General features: G+C 43.0%; 1 protein-coding gene across 38 annotated transcripts in view; it reads left to right on the top strand.

Moving 5' to 3' along the window:
* The window catches only part of LOC125720048 (NACHT, LRR and PYD domains-containing protein 12-like), a 215,522-nt gene that overhangs the window by 181,758 nt on the left and 13,471 nt on the right, over window positions 1–20,293 (top strand). The window lies entirely within an intron of this gene.

The raw sequence follows: 20,293 nt of genomic DNA, 5'->3' as shown, positions 1-20,293 counted from the left end.
CAATCCAGAGATCAGCGGAGGAACAGGGGCCATTGCCCGTGTGGCGATCTTTGCGGGCAACACGGGGGTTGGTGCCCCAGAGGTATCGGGAATAGAGGTTGTGGTGATAAATGTGGTAAATGTGAGGCCCCATTTAAAAAAAAAAAGAGGGGTTGGATGTAGGTGGGGATTTTGATGGTAATTAGGGTTAATAGGAAACACCTGTAGGAACAACATAAATTGTCAGTGTAAGAGGGGGGGGGCCCCATATGCTCGGTGGTGCTTGGAGTCCATGCTGCAGCTGCCCGATGCAGAAGCGCATGCGCTGGGGAAAAATTATTGCATTGTGGGACATACGGCGAGTTATTGGGGTGAGCCGAGTTGGGAAGCTAACAACGCTGGTCCGCGATTGGTGGCAGCGGCGTGGATTCCAGGCGCCACAGGAAAGGTTTGTGGTTCCTTCTAGGAGCTGGATTATTGATTGCTGTGCTGAGATCATTGTGTGGGGGGTTGCTGTGTTGCCTGGGTGCTCCATTCACTTATTGGGTCAGGGACGCTGAATTGTGGAATCCTGGTAATAAAGGCTTATTGCTATACTTCTGTTGTGAGCTGTTTCTTATACCTGGTGCCCAGTATAGTCGCGTCACAAACCTGCATCATTGGGGAAAAGTGTTTCTCTCTTGCAACTTGGCGTAGTTTCGGCAGTCTTGGCTTCTGGGCACAGGTTTAGGAAATGTCTCAAGAACAGCCTTCAATCTCTAGTTCAGAGGACAGACAAATGTCAAATCCTAACGTGGTTATGTTTCCTTTCATGCTGGGGGCACCATGGAGCCCAAAACTTGCAGGAGAACCTGCAAACCAGGGGATAGGCTTTCAGGAGTGGGTGAGAAATCAAAAAATGTTGGATATGCAACCCCTATCAGAAAATCAGAAAGTGGCTGTTATTATAAGTAACTTAGAAGGGGGGGCAAAACGTGAGGTATTGGCTTTAGAAAGTGGGGAACGCGAAACAGCAGGGCAGGTTTTAACCTTTTTGGAAGGTGTGTATGGGGACAGTGTGTCTGTTGCTGTAATGCGCTCTGAGTTTTTCTCTCATAAGCAGAAACCAGGAGGCAGTTTGCTTTGGCACTACGGGAGCTGGGCAATCGCCTGTCAAGGAGAGAAGATTCCACTAATACGGGACATGTGTTGTGAGGTCAGTTTATTGGAGGGTTGCTGGATTCAGGTCTGCGTAGGGGTCTTAGAGGAAGGGTAAGATTGGAACCAAATGTCTCTTTTGCGGAAATAAAGCATGAAGCGGTTATACGGGCTGAAGAGCGGGAAGGTTCTGCACAGGCTGGAGTAACAGCAGTCCAAGTAAGTAATGTAAAGCCTACGTGGGATTTTGCTAAATTACAGGAAGAGATTAAACAGGATGTACTTATTCAGGTGAGAGGGGAAATGAAAGATATGGTATCTGGATTAATACAGGAAATTAGAGAGGGTTTGCAAGTAGCGGGAGGACAGCGTGAAGGTTCCATAAGCGTTACAAGAGTGAGAGAGAGTGGTAGACAAAGGGTAAATGTGTTTGACTCGGGGAGACCAATCTGTCGCCGGTGTAAAAGGGTGGGACATATGGAGAGAAGATGCCGGGTAGTAGGATCCATGGAGGAGCCTTTAAACTAGAACCGCCCTCTGTTAAGGCCCAAACAGTGGGGAATGGGGTTAGTGGCCAGGAGAGTCATAGCAATAATATAGTGGGTCAACGCGAACGTTTTGCCCAGGGGCCCAGACAACCCATAATCCGTCCCTGGGAGGGGGGAGTAATAAGTGAAAGCTGTAGTCCTTGGGCAGCGCCAATCGTGTTGGTAAAGAAAATGGATGGTACACTTCGATTTTGTATGGATTATAGGAAGCTTAATATGGTCACTCATAAAGATGCATACCCACCTCCGAGGGTGGAAGAATCCCTGGCCTCATTGAAAAAGTCCGCAGTTCTCAACATTGGATCTTGCGCATGGGTATTGGCAGGTTGGTGTTCAGCCAGCTGATAAGGAGAACTGCTTTTATTACCCCTATGGGTTTATTCCAGTTTTATCCGATGCCGATGGGACTGTGTAACTTACCCGGGACATTACAGAGGTTAGTGGAGAGTTGTTTGGTAGATGAAAGTTGCTGTTGTATTTGGACGACATCTTAGTGTTTTCTCCAACATTTGATGCACATCTTGCTCATCTGGACTTGGTATTTACTCGCTTGGCGGGTTACGGACTTAAAGTGAAACCAGCAAAGTTCTCTTTATTTCAGGATGGAGTTAGATATCTGGGACACGTGGTTTCTGAAGGAGGAGTCTCTCCAGACCCAGAGAAGTTGCTGGCGGTGGAAGCATGACGAGCCCCAATCAATAGCCTCCAGCTTCGAGCATTTTTGGGCTTTACTGGGTATTATCGACGGTTTATTAAGGACTCTGCAAAGATTGCTGCTCCCTTGAATGAACTTTTGAGGGGAACATCGAAGAAATATTCTCGTCAGACATCAGGTAATTTACAGTCGTGGACGTGGAGGGAAGCACAGGAAATGGCCTTTCAGAGGCTGAAGTGCCTGCTGCAAGCACCAGTGTTGGCTTATGCTGATTCTCAGTCCCCTTTAGGGTTTATACAGATGCCAGTTTGGCTGAACTGGGTGCAGTGTTGGCTCAAGTGCAGGAAGGGAAGGAGCGTGTGATCGCCTATGCCAGCCGGAGTCTGCGACCAGCGGAGAGGAGCGATAGGAAGTACAGTTCATTCAAGTTGGAGTTGCTGGCATTAAAATGGGCTATTGTTGAAAAGTTTAGGGAGTACTTAATTGCCTCTCCATTTGTGGTATTTACAGACAACAATCCCTTGGCTCATTTAGCTGGGAGCCGTGGAACAGCGCTGGGCAGCACAGCTGGCTGGATTCCAGTTTGAAGTCTGTTATCGGCCAGGTGGGATTAATGGGAATGCGGATGCCCTCTCCCGATGGCCGGTGGGAGTGGTGTCGAGAGAGGGGGAAGATGAAGAGGAAGGTATCCTACCGGAAGGTGGTGGAAATAGAGTGGCTCCCGCAGTAGTGCAGGCATGTTTGCAAGCATTTGTTACAGCCCCACCAGACAGCCAGTTACCAGTGAGGGTGTTAATGCCCAGATGAAGACTGGGATGTACTGGGAGCAGGGATGGTGGAGGAGTGGATTGCAACCCAAATAGAGGATACAGCAATGGCACGAGTGTGGCTATATGTGGACAGAGGAAAAGAACCTACCCCGAGAGAAAGGGTGTCTGAAGATGGACAGGTCCGCACACTACTACGTCAGTGGGGTCAACTTTGTGTTCACCAAGGACTACTTTGTAGGGAGGTGGTGGACCCCAAGACAAGGGAGGAGGTAAAACAGATTTTGGTGCCCTCCTCTTTGCGGAAGCGAGTGATGGCGTGGGTGCATGATCGAGCAGGCCAAGTATACCGTTTCTTGAAAATGGTTCAGTGAATGTTAAGCAAATTGTGTATTGGTAATAGCTTGGGACCTTGACTTTTAGGTATAAGGCTTCTTCATTCACTATTGGAAAATTCTGAGATGTGTCCTGTCAAACTTGGCTCATATAAGCAAATTCACGTAGAACCATAGTTTTCAAAATGCAATCGCTAGAAAATGGTACAATTGACTAAATTTTGTCTCGAAATTGCCTAGGACTTTGCCTCTCAGATAGTATATCACTTGTTTTTTGCAATATGGGAAAATAAGAACTTCATTGTATTTTAGTGCATCCTGCACTTTATAGATATGAGAGTAAATCTTGAGCCATTTTCTATGCGCGGTATTATTTGCCATTTTATATCGTAATGTTACGTTAAGCGCGCGTGATTTGACCGTGGTCGTTAAGGTGTAACTACTTTTATGCATAAATTAGGATATATAACAACAACTGCACTGTAACCCTGAATGAGAATTGCCGCAGTATTATATATTCATGAACTAAGGTGCGGCCACCATTACCTGTGCGACTATATAAAATGCTCCTACTTTCATTTTCGCATTTGTCTGTAAAACTGCAGCTTTCGAGGGTCGTTTGGAAAAGGTGAGCTTGTTAAAGAAATTGACTTATACACCGTATAAACTGTAGGCTAGTAAACCCCATAACTCGTTAATTTTGTCATTCTGTAATTTTTTTCTAATTTTTGACGCTCTCTTGCGGATCTGTCAGTGATGTTCTCTAATCATTTTATACCTAAGGAACTTATGTAGATGTGTAGAAGGATTTCAAAATCTGTATTAATAATAGAACTTATTCTAGCAATTGTATAATAATATTGTTAAATTCCAAATGTACTTATATTTTACCCTTAACATCCGTTATCCGTGTGACTATGTAAAATGCTTTTGAACTATTACTTCCACAACTATCTGTAAAAACTATGGCGGTCGAATGTGGTTTGGAGAAGCCGAGTTTTTTATACAAATATTTGTATATTTCAGTAGGGTGCAAAATGTAAGATATTCCAATATAACTCGTTCATTTAGTGGTTTTGTGTACAGCTGATCCATGTTTTGTTGAAACGTCTTTGGCCGGAATTGGTCTTTACGCTTGTTTACCGACCGCGACCATGGGAATTCATAAAGATGTGTAGAAAGATTTCAACATCTGTATTAATATATTAACTATTTCTAGCAATTTTTCTTTGTAAAGCAGGAAAACAGACGTTGTAATTACTTCCATTACCCCGGAGCCCTGTTATAATTCACGCAAATCAGTTTATTTTAAAAGATCAGATACAAAATAGAAGAATCTATTTGACTGTAGTTTTACTTTTAAGCGATGTAATTGTTTTATGTTTATATTAGGCTATAGCACAGCATTTTAAGTCAACAACTGTACGGTAACCCTGAAATGAGAATTGCTGCAATATTAAATATTCATGAACAGTTGTGTGGCCACCATTACCTGTGCGACTATATAAAATGCTTTGAACTCCTTTCATTTTCGCAGTTGTCTGTAAAACTAGCTTTCGAGGGTCATTTGGAAAAGGCGAATTTCTTAAATAGACCGATATACCTTGCAAACTGTAGCTAGTAAACCCCATATTTCGTATTCTTTCTTTCTTTTTTTTTGAGGCGTTTTTTTGGCGGAACTGTTTGATTCCGTTGTTGAATCATGTTATACCCATGGAACTCATTTAGAAGGATTTCGAAATCTTTAATATAAGACCTTATTACAGTAATTAAACAGCTAGTAAATCCCAAACGTACTTAAATTTTACGTTTTACTTCCGTGATCTGTGTGGTCATATAAAATGCTTTTTAAATTCTTTCACTTTTCACTTTCATAATCGTCTATTAAAATGTAGGCGGTCGAAGGTAGTTTGGACAAAGTGAGTTTGTCCAACAAATATATGTAAGCTACATCTCAATAGCGTGCAAAATGTAACACACCCCAATAACTGGTTAATTTATTGGTTTTGTGAGAAGTCCTACTAAACAAAGTTTTTTGACACGCATTTGGCTGGAACAGTTTCCAGCAATTTAAAGATCCGGGGCTATAGGTGAAGTTTACCTGGGGCTGATTTTTTTCAAGGAACATTGGCATCGGGGCGTAAATATTCGGCTTGGGTTCATGGGGAACTCATGTACAGTAAATGTGCAGACGGATTTCAGCATCCGTATTCATATAATAACTTATAGGCCCTATTTTAGAAATTAGTTAACTATTAAATATCAACCATATTTATTTTTTTCTTTGTAAATAAGCCAAACTGACGTCGTGGAACTCCATTACCTCAGAGCGCAATTATAATGAACACAAATCAATTTATTTTAATATACAATATATAAAAACAGAATAGTCCATTTGACCTGCCTTTTACTTTAAGCCAACTCCAAAGACACTGTAAATGATACTGCGTGTTGTTACCACAGTAATCTGCGTGACTATCGGAAAGACATCTTCATTCCTACAGTCACTTTAATAATAGCCTGCAGCTTTACCGGTCGGTTGGGAAAAACTAGTTTAACAACATATTTCTTGAACAGTGTGGGTCACGGAGTCATACTGCTTATTAATGAGACTGAGATAATTATGGTTTCAACCACAAGGTGGCCTTTATTGCACCCGGGTCAATCGTACTCACAACGCACTCATACTGCCCACCGTGCCCGTTAATGCGCACACTCCTAACGTACGGTGGGCGCACACACACACACACACACAGACACACACACACACACACACACATATTAATATTTAACACCATAATTGACATTACAATGCATGTGACCATGGAGAACTATTTACAAGGCTAGCATCAGTCCAACCTGCTGCGTTGCCTGCCGGTACCTCAGCGCTACACTGCACTCCATCTATGGGGTTAACTGTCCCAGAACCCCCACAAAGTCCCTGAAATGCAGGGTTCTCTGCTATTTTGTCTAGCTCACGTGGTGGTGAAGTTGGGGCGAATGCTGCATACCCCCCTTGAAGCTGTGTGTACAACTGGGCAGCCTCTGGGGAGTCATTCACTGTTAAATCCTCCATCACCTTCCAGAAAAGGCCTTGGAGGGTGAAGAACGTCCCAGCCAGAGACTTAGCGGCAGGCAGCTGAGCCTCCAGCTTCCTCTAGGGGGCAGCGGCAGCAAAGCGAACTCCGGGGATACTCAGAGGTGGCTTCGGATGATCACATGAGGGGGAGTGGCACACAAGAGGATCGTACGATCAGGTCATAACACAGAGGTTAGTAATAGTAAGCAATCACTCACTGCACCTCCACACCCGCGCACTGCACTCATTCAGTGCTAAATGATAAGCAATCACACTGACACGGGTGCATGTATTTGTGTTTCACTAAGCAGAGCAATTGTGGTTTATTGAGTGTGTGTGTGTCCAGGAGAGAACTTGCTGGTTAACATCGTGAGATTGTACAATATTTTTTGACCATCTGTTTCAACTTCGCACTGTCATACTTATTTTGTTTCTGATAGGTGTTACAGGATATTCAGTTCCCCCATGTTCTCTTGTCGAGTGCTGATTAGATATCATGACATCATCCGCTACTTTATATTTAGACGGTTTCTAACTAGACCCAGTTATCGCGAGTACAGCGAAGGATGAGGGGACTTCCTTGCTAGGACAGAATCACACTTTTTATTTTAGTTCTGAAATGGATTGTAACAGGCACCATATGAGCAACATCACTAAATATACAAAACGGAAATACAAGCTGGTCAGATGCCAAACAGAAAGGTGACTTATGGTGGGGGAGTTATACAAACTAAGAACATGTGAGGATCGGACAGGGTACACACAAGATACGGGCAAACATACACACCACGATCGGGAAGGCAACTTTAGCCATAACAACAACACAAGGGCTATTTACAATTACACAGACACAGGGTTATATGCGCGAGCGCTTGCGAGACATGCCGGGATTTGCAGATCTCACCAAAGTACATGCCATGCGTGACAATAATTGTGATATTGCTTAATCTAATTATAGCTTCATTGTAGCAACTTACATTTATCAGCTACTGCTGACAATAAAGTCTTTGTGAGCATTCAGACATAATCCAGGACATTGTGATGCATGGTTTTCTATGTTAACACACAGATACAGAAATCAGTTTTACATACATCAAAAATACATTTGTGCATGTATTTGAAGAGGGAACATTGTTACCTTAAACCTAAAACATTGGTTCCCCCTGCTAAAACAGACACACAGTGACTCTGGACCTCAGTACAAAAAAACATAGTTTATTCACATGTCATTTATTTATTGGAATGGCTTTCTGCCATCTCACATACTTCTCTGACCAAATATGAGAGGGTAACATTTCCTGAAATGCAGGATATTTGGTGCTCCCATGTTGATACGTGCCACCGTAATGCACACCGGCGGTTGTGTGGTTCGACCGAACACCGGCAAATATTTAATTTGGCAATACAATGTGGAACGTTGTTCTTTATTGAGCAGTACAGTTTGAATTATTCAAGTAGTCACATTTGCATTACATGAAATAATATTTCATAATAATGACCAATGAGAATCACAATGGTATTATGAAATACAATTTAAAGATTATAGGATGTATCTATTAACCCTTCATGTTCACAGAGGCCCCAGCAGGAATCAACTGGTCTGGATCAGCACAAAAATGGACAAGGAGAGAGGAAATAGAGGAGCTGCTTCTGAAATGCGCCCCCCTGTGGGGTGTAACAGAAAGAGCCCTGAGAGGTAACAGTGTTACAGCCCACTAGCATGCATGTCTCTCTGGGTCTATAGTCAGGCCATAACATAAAAGTAAACTGGGCTCCTAGCTAGGGCTGGTCAGTGGGCAGCACTTTAATATGTGTAGCTTCATAAAAAGACCTCGCCATCTTCTGTCTTCGCCGTCTTCTTCCACAATCAGCCAGTTCTTTTATACTAGAGGCGAGCAACAGACCATCCCTCCTATACAAAATGGCCACATAACAAAACTAAACAAACAAAAACATATATAAACAGATAAAAGGAACATCAGTCAATGACATTAAACCTTTCATATACGGATTTAAATTTTATGTGAAACTATTTCAGGGGGCAGCACGGTGGTGCAGTGGTTAGCACTGTTACCTCACACCTCTGGGACCTCGGTTCGAGTCTCCGCCTGAGTCACATGTGTGTGGAGTTTGCATGTTCTCCCCATGTCATCGTGGGGTTTCCTCCGGGTACTCCGGTTTCCCCCCACAGTCCAAAAACATGCTGAGGCTGATTGGAGTTACTAAATGCATGTGTGAGTGACTGGTGTGTGAATGTGCCCTGCGATGGGCTGGCCCCCCATCCTAGGTTGTTCCCTGCCTCGTGCCCATTGCTTCCGGGATAGGCTCCGGACCCCCAGCGACCCAGTAGGATTTTGGAAAATGGATGGGTGGACTATTTATTTTACGTTAAAGCTATTTGTAAACTAGCCTGTTTACATCAAGAGCTTCACAGCATATCAAAGTACATGAAGGCAGAGCAGAAGGCTAAACAGCAGTGTGATGTCGTCCCCATTATATGAATTATATTTATACCAAGAGGGTTTGTTTCCTTTCGCTGCCCACAGTGTCCTGATGGAGAGAGCAGACTCCCCTGTACCCAGCTGTGTTTCCATGAAGAGTGACAGGTCAATGGAGCAACCACTCAAATTCAGAGAGGGACCTGTTCCTACTGATCAAAGGTAAATGTGCATTTAAACAAACATTTAATGACATTCAGACTCTCAGTCAAATGGCACAGAGACACATACAAGCTATGAGGAAATAACATATTTATAATGAATGCACCAATTTTTACCTTTGACAGATTCCATCACCTTGAGAATTTAAACAAAAGTTATGTCTGTATTCTATATAAATAACATCTGAGGTAAATGGATGAGGATTACTGTAAAACCTGACGTTCAGCGAGCTGGAACTGGGAGTTATTTAATCGCAAAGTGGAGTTAAAATTTCAGTCCTCATCACAGAGCTGGAAAAAACTGGTTTGCCTGTTAAGGCTGGCTGTGGGGGCTGCACATCGACAGCAGGCATTGTGGTGTTTAACGGCAGCAGGCAGGAAAGATCCCCAGTAGCTTCTTAGCTCACGGTGGGGGAATGAGCCGGTGGATGAAGGTGCCCCAAGATAGCGCCCCCTGGAGCCTCGGCTGGGTTATGGACTGAGACAGAAGGGTTAGTGCCTGGGGGCCTCAAGCTGGGCTGCAGGGGGCCTCAGAGCACTAATGGCCCAAGTCCCAACAATTATACTGCAAGCCTTAAAATGCGCCCCCCTGTGGGGTGTAACAGAAAGAGCGCTGAGAGGTAACAGTGTTACAGCCCACTAGCATGCATGTCTCTCTGGGTCTATAGTCAGGCCATAACATAAAAGTAAACTGGGCTCCTAGCTGGGTCTGGCTCAGTCGATGCACAAAAGCTAGGAGACCGAGTTCCCTGCTAAAACAGCCACACGCAGCCGAAAAGTGCGAGAACTGAAAAGTCAGTCAGCGGCACAGCAGTCAGTTTTTACCAGCTGCATCTTCCCAGTGCCAGCTGTCCCACTAAGGTAGAGAAATACATTTATTTACACTTTTTCAATTTGGAGAATTACCTGGATTTCTCTGGATTTGCTATGTGCATATTAATTATGCAGAAAGACAATAGCTAGAGTAATAATCGAGTAAAAGAGTAATAGCTGTGGCTCCCTATTTGAACTAGTAGGTCTCAGCACACTGGCCACTTGAAAAGTAGATCTTGAGTTAAAAAAAGGTTGGGCTCCCTGCAGTAGGACATTCCAGAGGGAGTGGCGCATGCTGATGACATCATGCACATTATGTCCACTGGGATGGAGAATAAGTGCACGATGATGACATGTTTAATGTTTAGTTATATTTAGGCAGCAGTATCGCCCTAGCTAGTGGGGGCCCGGGGACCAGCTGGTACAGAAGCGGGGGGCAGGGATGCGGGGAACAAGCTGATAGGCTGAAATTAACTCTGCTAATCAAGTGAATGACTCTAAATGTCACTGGGTACAAAGGGCTGCATAGAAAACTGTCCTTCCTGCCTGCTGTGTCTCTGTGTGCTGGAGCCTGATGTCACTGGTTCTCTTCTGCTGTCATGAGAAAATTAGGAAGCCGCCCCAGTGAATAAAGCTTAACATGGCAGATACATCTTTCCAAACTACAACCCCAATTCCAAAAATGTTGGGACGTTCTGCAAATTGTAAATAAAAACAGAATGCAATAATATTGAAATCTCATAAACCCCTATTTTATTAATAACAGAACACAGAAAACATATCAAATGTTTAAACTGAGAAAATGCACCATTTTAAGGAAATAATAAGGTAATTTTGAATGTCGCAGCAGCAACATGTCTCTAAAAGGTTGGGACAAGGCCATGTTTACCACTGTGTGGCATCTCCTCTTCTTTTAACAACAGTCTGTAAATGTCTGGGCACTGAGGAGATAAGTTGTTTGAGTTTTGGGAGAGGAATGTTGTCCCATTCTTTTCTGATACAGGATTCGAGTTGCTCAACCGTCCTAGATGTTCTTTGTCATATTTTTCGTTTTATGATGCACCAATTGTTCTCAATGGCTGAAAGATCTGGACTGCTGGCAGGCCAGTTCAGTACCCGGACCCTTCTTCTACGAATCCATCATGTTGTAATTGATGCAGTGTGTGGTTTGGCATTGTCATGTTGGAAAATGCAAGGTCTTCACTGAAAGAGACGTCGTCTGGATGGGAGCATCTGTTGCTCTAGAACCTGGACATACTTTTCAGCATCGATGGTGCCTTTCCAGATATGCAAGCTGCCCCTGCCATATGTACTAATGCACCCCCACACCATCAGAGATGCTGCCTTTTGAACTGAGTGCTGATAACACGCTGGGTGGTCCTTCTCCTCTTTAGTCCGGATGACATGGTGTCCCTGGTTTCCAAAAAGAATTTCAAATTTAGATTCGACTGACCACAGAACAGTTTTCCACTCAGCCGCAGTCCATTTTAAATGAGCTTTGGCCCAGAGACGACGTCGGTGATTCTGGATCATCTTCATATTCGGCTTCTTCTTTGAATGATAGAGTTTTAACTGGCATCTGTGCATGGCAGCGCGAATTGTGTTCACTGACAATGTTTTTGGGAAATATTCCCAATTATCATTTCCCAATTTTTGCCAAAATATCATAGGCATCTAGTCCAGTTTTTCACAGAGATATTTCCAGATTCTCAGAATCTTTTGATTACATTATGTGCTGTAGATGGTGAAATATTCAACCTCTTTGCAGTTTTATACTTAGGAACTTCTTTCTGAAATTGCTCCACTATTTGTCAGTGCAGTATTAGGGGGATTGTGACCCTCTGCCCATCTTTACTTCAGAGAGACACTGCAGCTCTAAGATGCTCTTTTTATACCCAGTCATGTTACTCACCTGTTGCCATTTGACATAATTATTTGCAAATTGTTCCTCCAGCTGTTGGGTTTTTGTACCACTAACTTTTCCAGCCTCCTATTGCCCTGATTCCAACTTTTTTGAGACGTGTTGCTGTCATGAAATTCAAAATCAGCCAATATTTTTCATGAAATAGCAAAATGTCTCAGTTTAAACATTTGGCAAATTTTCTATGCTTTGTCATGAATAAAATACAGGTTTATGAGATTTCCATATCGTTTCATTCTGTTTTTATTTACAATTTGCACAATGTCCCAACTTTTTGGAATTGGTGTTGTAATATACCACGTTATTCTTTATCTGCAGTAACAGCAGTTGTAATGGGGAACTTTTCAGTCTTTCTGTTACATTTGTGTAGATGAATTGAGGTCTTTATGTTTCTGCCTAATTTACAGAGACCAAATGGAAGAATGCAGTTCAGATCTACATGATAAATCGGGTTTATCATCCATATTGAAGGTTTGTATTTATTGCTGATATAAATTTTCTTGGCTGTTATGTGAATTAGCTTATATTTAATACAGCTGTGTAATAAGAAATTCATCATGTTTAAGGAAATATGTTTTAAACTATGATTCACAAGTGAAACTCTGAAAAGGTTTGGTGTAAGTAGCAATAATTAACTGTGACTGTTTATTTTAGTCACTAGAGGAAAAAGCCATGAAGTTCCTAAAGGACGAGCTGAAGACGTTTGTGAGGCACCTAGATCAGAATTACCCAGAATGCTCAGGGCCTCAGCTGGAGGAGGACAATGACCTGGACAGTGATGATCAGATGCAGAAGACCAGTGTTAGAGAGGTAGCTCTGAAGATCACACTGTACATCCTGAGGACCTTGAAGCAAGATGATCTTGCTGACATGCTGGAGAAGAGTAAGAGCTTTATAACATTATGTTCATGTACAATATTGTGCAAAAGTCTTGGGCAGCCAGAGAAAAGGATGTTTAAATGGTCTTCATGTTGGTGTAGAACTACTATAATATGTATGTCAAAGTGTGTTTGCCATTTCAGAACCTCTCCCAAAATCACCCTAGTATTTGCAGAAATCGTGCAGTATATCCACGTATTTTTTTACTTCACCACTAACACTGATCAATATCTCATTGAGTTTTTAAATTAATTTAATTAATGAATGAAGTGAGCTGGTGGTGAAATTTAACAAATACATGGACTGGCTGTGGTGCCCCTGAGGAGAGGTTTGGGAAATGAAAAGGGGTTTTGTGTGTTTTTTGGTTCTGAGCAGATATACACTTACTGCCCAGATAAATGGCTTTAAACATTTCCTTTGGCTTCCTAAGGCTAATTCACGGTCCTGTATGCGGTGTTCCAGTAAAATACACATGATAAAACTTTCAGTTTCACAGTCACAGGGAAATATCTGGATATGTATGTGTGAAGAAGTGTGTTTTTGGAAAATATTCTTCCTCTCATACTAGTCAGGATCACGATGAGAATTAGTGCATTTTCCTCTCATTTCTTTTCAGGACAGCTCATGCTGCAACATCAGCAGGAAATCAAATGTAAACTTAAGAAGCAATTTGAGTGTGTATTTGAAGGGAAAGCTAAGGAAGGACAGCCAACACTTCTCAGTGAGATTTACACAGAACTCTACATAACTGAAGGTGGGACTGGAGCAGTCAATGATGAACATGAAGTGAGACAGATTGAAACAGCATCCAAGAAAAGGCGAACAGAAGATACTACAGTCAATTGCAATGATATATTTAAACCCTTATGTGGGCGTGAGACACCAATCAGAACTGTACTCACTAAAGGGGTCGCAGGTATCGGGAAAACAGTCTCTGTGCAGAAATTTATTCTCGACTGGGCAGAAGGAAAAGCAAACCAGGATGTTCACTTCATATTTGCTCTTCCTTTCCGGGACCTGAATTTGATTAAGGGTGAATACAGTCTGATTGAGCTGCTTCACCACTTTGTCCCAGAACTGAAATCATTTCAATCCACTGAGCTGTTTAGGTACAAAGTCTTGTTCATCTTTGATGGCCTGGATGAGTGTCGCCTTCCTCTGGATTTTCAGAACAATCAGAGCTGGTTTGATGTAACAAAGAAAACGTCACTGGATGGACTGTTGACTAACCTCATTAAGGGGAATCTGCTCCCATCCGCTCTCCTCTGGATAACCTCCCGGCCAGCAGCAGCCAATCAGATACCTCCTGAGTGTGTCCACCAGGTGACAGAGATACGAGGGTTCAGTGATGCCCAGAAGGAGGAGTATTTCAGGAGGAGATTTAATGATCAGAGCCTGGCCAGCAGGATTATCACACATGTGAAATCATCAAGGAGCCTCTTCATCATGTGCCACATACCTGTGTTCTGCTGGATTTCAGCCATTGTGTTTCAGAGGTTTTTTAGTAAGACTGACAGGGGAGAAATTCCAAGGACTCTGACTGAAATGTACACACACTTCCTGATCTTTCAGACAAGTTTAAAAAATGACAAGTATATGAAAAACCCTGAAACTAATCTTAAGGAATACAGCAAGGAATTCCTTTTAAAACTTGGTAAACTGGCTTTTGACAACCTTGAGAAAGGGAATCTCATATTTTATGAGCAAGATCTGAGAGAGAATGGCGTTGATGTCACTGAAACTTCAGTTTACTCTGGAGTGTGCACAGAAGTCTTTAAAGAGGAGTATGGGTTGTACCAGGAGAAGGTGTACTGCTTTGTGCATCTGAGCATCCAGGAGTATCTCGCTGCTTTATACGTGTTTCTGTCAAACTCATCAGCTGACCTGCTGAAGACTGCAGTGAATCAGGCATTAGAGAGCAAGAATGGACACTTGGACCTCTACCTCCGCTTCCTCCTGGGCCTCTCAACAGACTCCAGTAAGACTCTGTTACAAAGGCTACTGGGGCCGACAGAAACCAGCTCACATACCATTAAGGAAACAGCCCAGTACGTCAAGAAGAAAATACAGGAGAATTTATCTCCAGAAAGGACCATCAACCTGTTCCACTGTCTGACTGAACTGGGTGACAATTCTCTAGTAGAGGAAGTACAAAGATACTTGAATTCAGGAAACATTTCAGCAGATCGCCTCTCACCTGCACAGTACTCAGCTCTGGCTTTTGTGATGCTGATGTCAGATGAGGAGCTGGATGTGTTTGACCTGAAGAAATACATCAGACAAGATAAACAGCACTGCAGGCTGCTGCCTGTGGTCAAGAACTCCAGGACGGCTCTGTAAGTGACGTGGGGATGGGAAATCATGTCTGGTATGGCCGTAATACATGAATATTGCTTGAAATGTGTAATGTATATTATATTTTTCTCCTCATGGATTAATGAGTGGGATTTATGTTGATAATCACAGCTATAGCTGTTTGTATAGCAGTAGCTAATCCTGACCACAGACTTTATATTAACTGAAGGTAGTGATGTCACTTTTTGTTTGTTACTACGTTTCCATTCCCATCCAGTCTGCCTTCTGATCACAGACACAGCATCCTAACCTGCTATAGAAACAGTGAGGGCTCTTTATCCACAGGGTGTATAAGTGGTATGTGAGTGTTATTGTCAGCAGGCGTGTTCATGTGATGGAGCCCAGAGCTGGGAGCTTCCGTATGACTGCTGTCTCTGGCTGCTCACTGGCGCCCTCTGCTGGCCTCAGCTGCACCTGGCTGAGGATGTGACGACACATCTAGTCCGGCAGAAATAGATAAACATTGTTTAAAATATAAAATGAATATGTATATATGTCATTTATTTCCCCTCTTTTATCAACAAGGTTCCTTTTTAATCTAGTTTATATTAACTGAAGGTAATGATGTAGTAAAAACAAAAAGACAAGATTTCCACGAGCATCCTTTGTGTAACAAATAACCAAAGATACAGCATCATACAGAATGGTCCAGTTTTCATTAATAGGAGGAAAACCACTCATATTCCTTTCAGTTCTGGATGCTGTAGGAAGCATTTCTGTAAATACTGGCTGTGGTGCGTGACTCTTTGGGTTTGGACTCTGTGTCCATGAGCGGAAGGTTGCTGGTTCAGATCTCTTGGCTGGCAGAGTGATGTCATCACTGGGTCCTTGAGCTGCAGGGGTGCTGGATGCTGGCCGATCCTGCGCTGCGACCCCCAAACTTCCTCTCACCTGTGTATGTGTCGGCGTGTCTTTTGGAGAGTGAGATGGGAGGGGCGAAAGGACAATTTCCCCTTGGGGGGTGAATGAAGTATCATTATTCATAAATCATTCAAACAAATATTTTTTATAAAAGCCTATTTCACAGGACTGATAGCTCTCCGATTAATGTATTGTTGATTAGGGCTGGGCGATAAGTAAGAAAAATGTGTATGTGTCATTTAGTTTAAAAATATTGCAATAAATTATCATTTTGAGTCCCCCCCCAAACACTGAATGCAATTTCATTTCAGTTCAGTTCACTTTTATCTGTATAGTATATTTTCACAACATTACATCGTCTCAAAGCACTTTACAGCATCCCTGCCCAAAGCCCCCAGTGAGAAAGTCAGAGGGGACAGTGGCAAGGAAAAACTCCCTAGAAAGACGAAACCTTGAGAGGAACCAGACTGAAAGGGGGAGCCCATCCTCCAGGGGGCAGCAGAGGAAGCCCTAACCCTAACCAGACTCAGAGGGGGAGCCCATCCTCCAGGGGGCAGCAGCAGGCCAGAAGGACGTCACAGGTATTGGAGACGTCGCAGGCAGCAGGGTAGGCAGGACATCTTGAAAATGTGGGGTCTTCAGGCAGCAGGGGAGGAGGAGAAATAAAATGTGCAGTTAGCCAAAGTAGGGGAGACTAGAGGCAGTGCTAACAGTTAGGTGAGTGCAGTATGTAAGCTCTGGCAGATATGGCTATGGCAGCATAAGTAGGAGGGAGAGGCAGGTGGGAACGCAGGCATGGGGAGTCCCTGAAATGTCAGCACACCAATTCCACAAGGGGGTGTGAAGCTAAAGTGACAGACTGACAGTTCAGCTCATCCAAAGCCAATGGCACCGATCCCCACCCAGCTCTACACCTCACACTATAGGTCTGACTGGGAGTGAGCAGTTAGCTAGAGCTAGAACTAGAGTCCCTATAAGCTAAACTAAACAGGAGTGTTTTTAGTCTGGACTTGAATATTGAGAGTCAGCCTGAATCCCACACATCCGGTGAAAGACCATTCCACAGCTGAAGAGCTCTATAAGAGAAAGCTCTGCAGCCTGCCGTAGCTCTTTCTACCCTGGGTACTAACAGATATCCTGCTCCTTGAGATCGAAGAAAGCGAGGAGGGTTATATAAGGACTGCAGGTTACTAAGGCATTCTGGCGCAAGGCCATTCAGTGTTCTATAAGTCAATAGCAGTATTTTATAGTTAATTCGAGACTTAATTGGAAACCAATGAAAGGAGCATAGAACTGGGCTAATATAATTAAAAAAAATTTGTGTTTGTAAGAATTTTGTACCACTTGAAGTTTATGTGAGGATCCAGATGGGCACCCAGAAAGGAAGGCATTACAGTATCCAGCCTGGCATTACAGTATCCAGCCTGGCATTACAGTATCCAGCCTTAGAGGACCAGTCTTCTAACCGAGAGCTGTGATGCACCATCCGACTTAACAGATATATATATAAGTGTGTATCATCAGCAAAACAATGAACCCAACACCATGATTTCTGATAATGTGACCAATATATACAGTGTACAGTAGCGGCCCAGCACTGATCCCTGTGGGACACCATTGTAGGAGTATTTAGCTCAGGTAAATTTTAATATCTCCACCAATATGTTTTGAAATGAATTACATTTTAATTAATTATTATTTAATGATGTTTATTAACTGTTATGCCGAATGGTTGGTTCCTCCAAACACAATTGCGAATCCCTGTCGGCTAATGTGAGACTTACTGTACATGGGATTCACTAGTTACCAGTATCGCTTAGTAACCTGGGTTAGAAGGCTCGTCCAGCGAGCTACATCACCAGGTAATGTAAATGATCGATAGCGAAGCTCCCCTCACGGCCAATGAGAGAGAATCTCGCGATATTTCAGGTGAGTTTGAGGTTTCAGAGCGTAGTAGCCAGATCGCACAGAGGCAGGGACTATTGTGAGCACTCAATGAACGGAGGCTGAAGTTGTGTAAAAGACATGCATTTATTCCTAACTAACACTACAACTAACATAAGACAGACATTATGCTGAACATAAACAACAAACACAAAATAACGGAATAGAAACAAACAGAATGTAACATGAAAATACAGTGACCAGATTTAAAATGGGTAACCTTAAAAGGGAAATACTGTTCTGTAAAGCAAGCACAGTTTGTGGAAACACGACTCTAAAGTCATAAAGCAGGTTAACAGAACTGCTTAGGTTGTTAGAATGAAAGGAAGCTGGTTTACTTGTTTGCAGAGTGGGGGGGGGGTCTTGGCAGTAGGTTGCAGAGGTGATGAGCTGAGGGAATGGTAGCCCCCAAAAAGGTGCGGTGTTTGCAGCAGTTGTTGCAGTGGAGCCCCTCTGATTCTCTCTCCTTGTGAAGCTTTGTCTTGGTTACTGTTCTCTGTCCAGCTGGGCCTTCACTGGCAGGCTTCAGGAGGACTTCTTGTGGGCTTCTCTTCTCCTGGGCTGATGTTCTCTGCTGCTCCCCCCTTTGTTCTTAGGTGCCAGGTTTTATAGTCTAAAGTTCATGAATAGGAATGACCAGGAATTCGACTCCTGGACCAATGGCTGACCATCCATTTGGTGGCTTTCGGAGGGGTGTCTGTATCAGTCATTTTGGGATTTATGATCACACTAATTCCCCTCTACTGATGATTTTCATTAAACTGGTGTAACTTTTGGTACATACAGTTTCATGGTAACCACTGAGCTGAGATTTGGAAACAGGAGTGATTTTCCATCAGTTTGACACCAAACATGCCATACCAGCCTAGCGGTTCACACCTCATACCATCTGTATTAATTAACAATTACTTATATCGTGTATGTTACTGACTCATAGCAGTATACGGTATAAGTGTTTTGGATCGCACCTCAACAGATGTTTACACTTCGTACTTTGGACATTACATGACATATTCACATTTAAATAGCACATCTTACCCTTAGACAGGCATGGCCATTAGTCTGTGGTCATACCAATTTAAACTGTACATCTGGGAACAACATATTTTGGTTGGTGTGGCTTATCCCAATTATCTGCTCTCCAGAATGTATAATGTCCACCTTAATTCAGTTCTGTTAATGTAGGATGATAGAACACAAAGAGCTTACTAACGGCCACAAAGATCAGATAAGGCCACCGAGGAATGTGGAAGAGAAGGGGGGGGGGGGTTTGTCAAACAAAGAAAAAGAATCTCTGAAAGTTAAGACACAAACAAACATAACCTGTCTGTATATTGAGACTAGTAGTCATGAGTAAATAAATATACAATTATACAAAAGTCAAACTAAAAAGAAACTTTCTTTGGGGTGTTGGGTGAATGTGTGGTATGTAAGGCAGGATGTATGGGGAGGGGGTTGTGTGCCAAGTCGAGGGACCCCTGTCCTTGAGGTCCACTCTGCTGTCTGTAGGTCCCTAAATCTTTGTGCAATGAAAGTTGGAGTGCTGGCCTCCTTTTGTGTTTAAGTATGTTTGTGTGTGTGGAGTCACTAACCCCCCTTTGATGCCTAGGCCAATGTATTCCTCTCGTACCAGGATAGGCCTTGTCTCAGGCCACCTGGAATTTAAGCTCTGTGATATGTGCATATGTGTCCTACAGCTGCTGGGAATGTTCACATCTCCTCCTTTCAGTGATACGTGTCGAGTGTAGGGACACCTGGCAGAAAGATGGCTAAGGACTGCACTGGAAGCACTGGTCTGACTGTTATGGGAGGTTCACGTCCATCTTGCTGTTGATGTGTTCCTATATATTCCTGTATATTCTGTGATTTTTGGCTGTAGCTTCTACTTAATGTTTTTACCTCTAGTTTTGAGCAGAGATGCAGTGACTCACAATTAGTGATCATATGACTGCAGCAGATTGTCAGGACGCACAGAACACTCTGCAGACTATAATTCATTTTGAAGTGTAAGCTGTGCTGCTAATTATACTGAAAACAAATGCTTATTGTAATGCTTTGTATTTTACTAATGTGTATGATGTGTATATGTCTGTGTCTTAAAGTGTTTTCTGTTTCAGGCTGAACAGCTGTGACCTCATAGATAAACACTGTGAAGTGCTGTCTTCAGCTCTAAGATCAAACTCTTCCCCCCTGAGAGAGCTGGACCTGAGAGACAATGACCTGCAGGACTCAGGAGTGAAGCTGCTCTCTGCTGGACTGGGGGATTTACACTGTAAGCTGGAGATATTTAGGTCAGTATTACTGGGTATTCCACACTGTAAACTGAGGGTACTGAGGTCAGTATTACTGGGTATTCCACAC

Source organism: Brienomyrus brachyistius, chromosome 24 (genome assembly GCF_023856365.1).
Source record: "Brienomyrus brachyistius isolate T26 chromosome 24, BBRACH_0.4, whole genome shotgun sequence".
NCBI classification, from domain to species: domain Eukaryota; kingdom Metazoa; phylum Chordata; class Actinopteri; order Osteoglossiformes; family Mormyridae; genus Brienomyrus; species Brienomyrus brachyistius.
The sequence above is the reverse complement of the archived record's forward strand: the minus strand, read 5'-3'. Positions and strand labels throughout refer to the sequence as shown.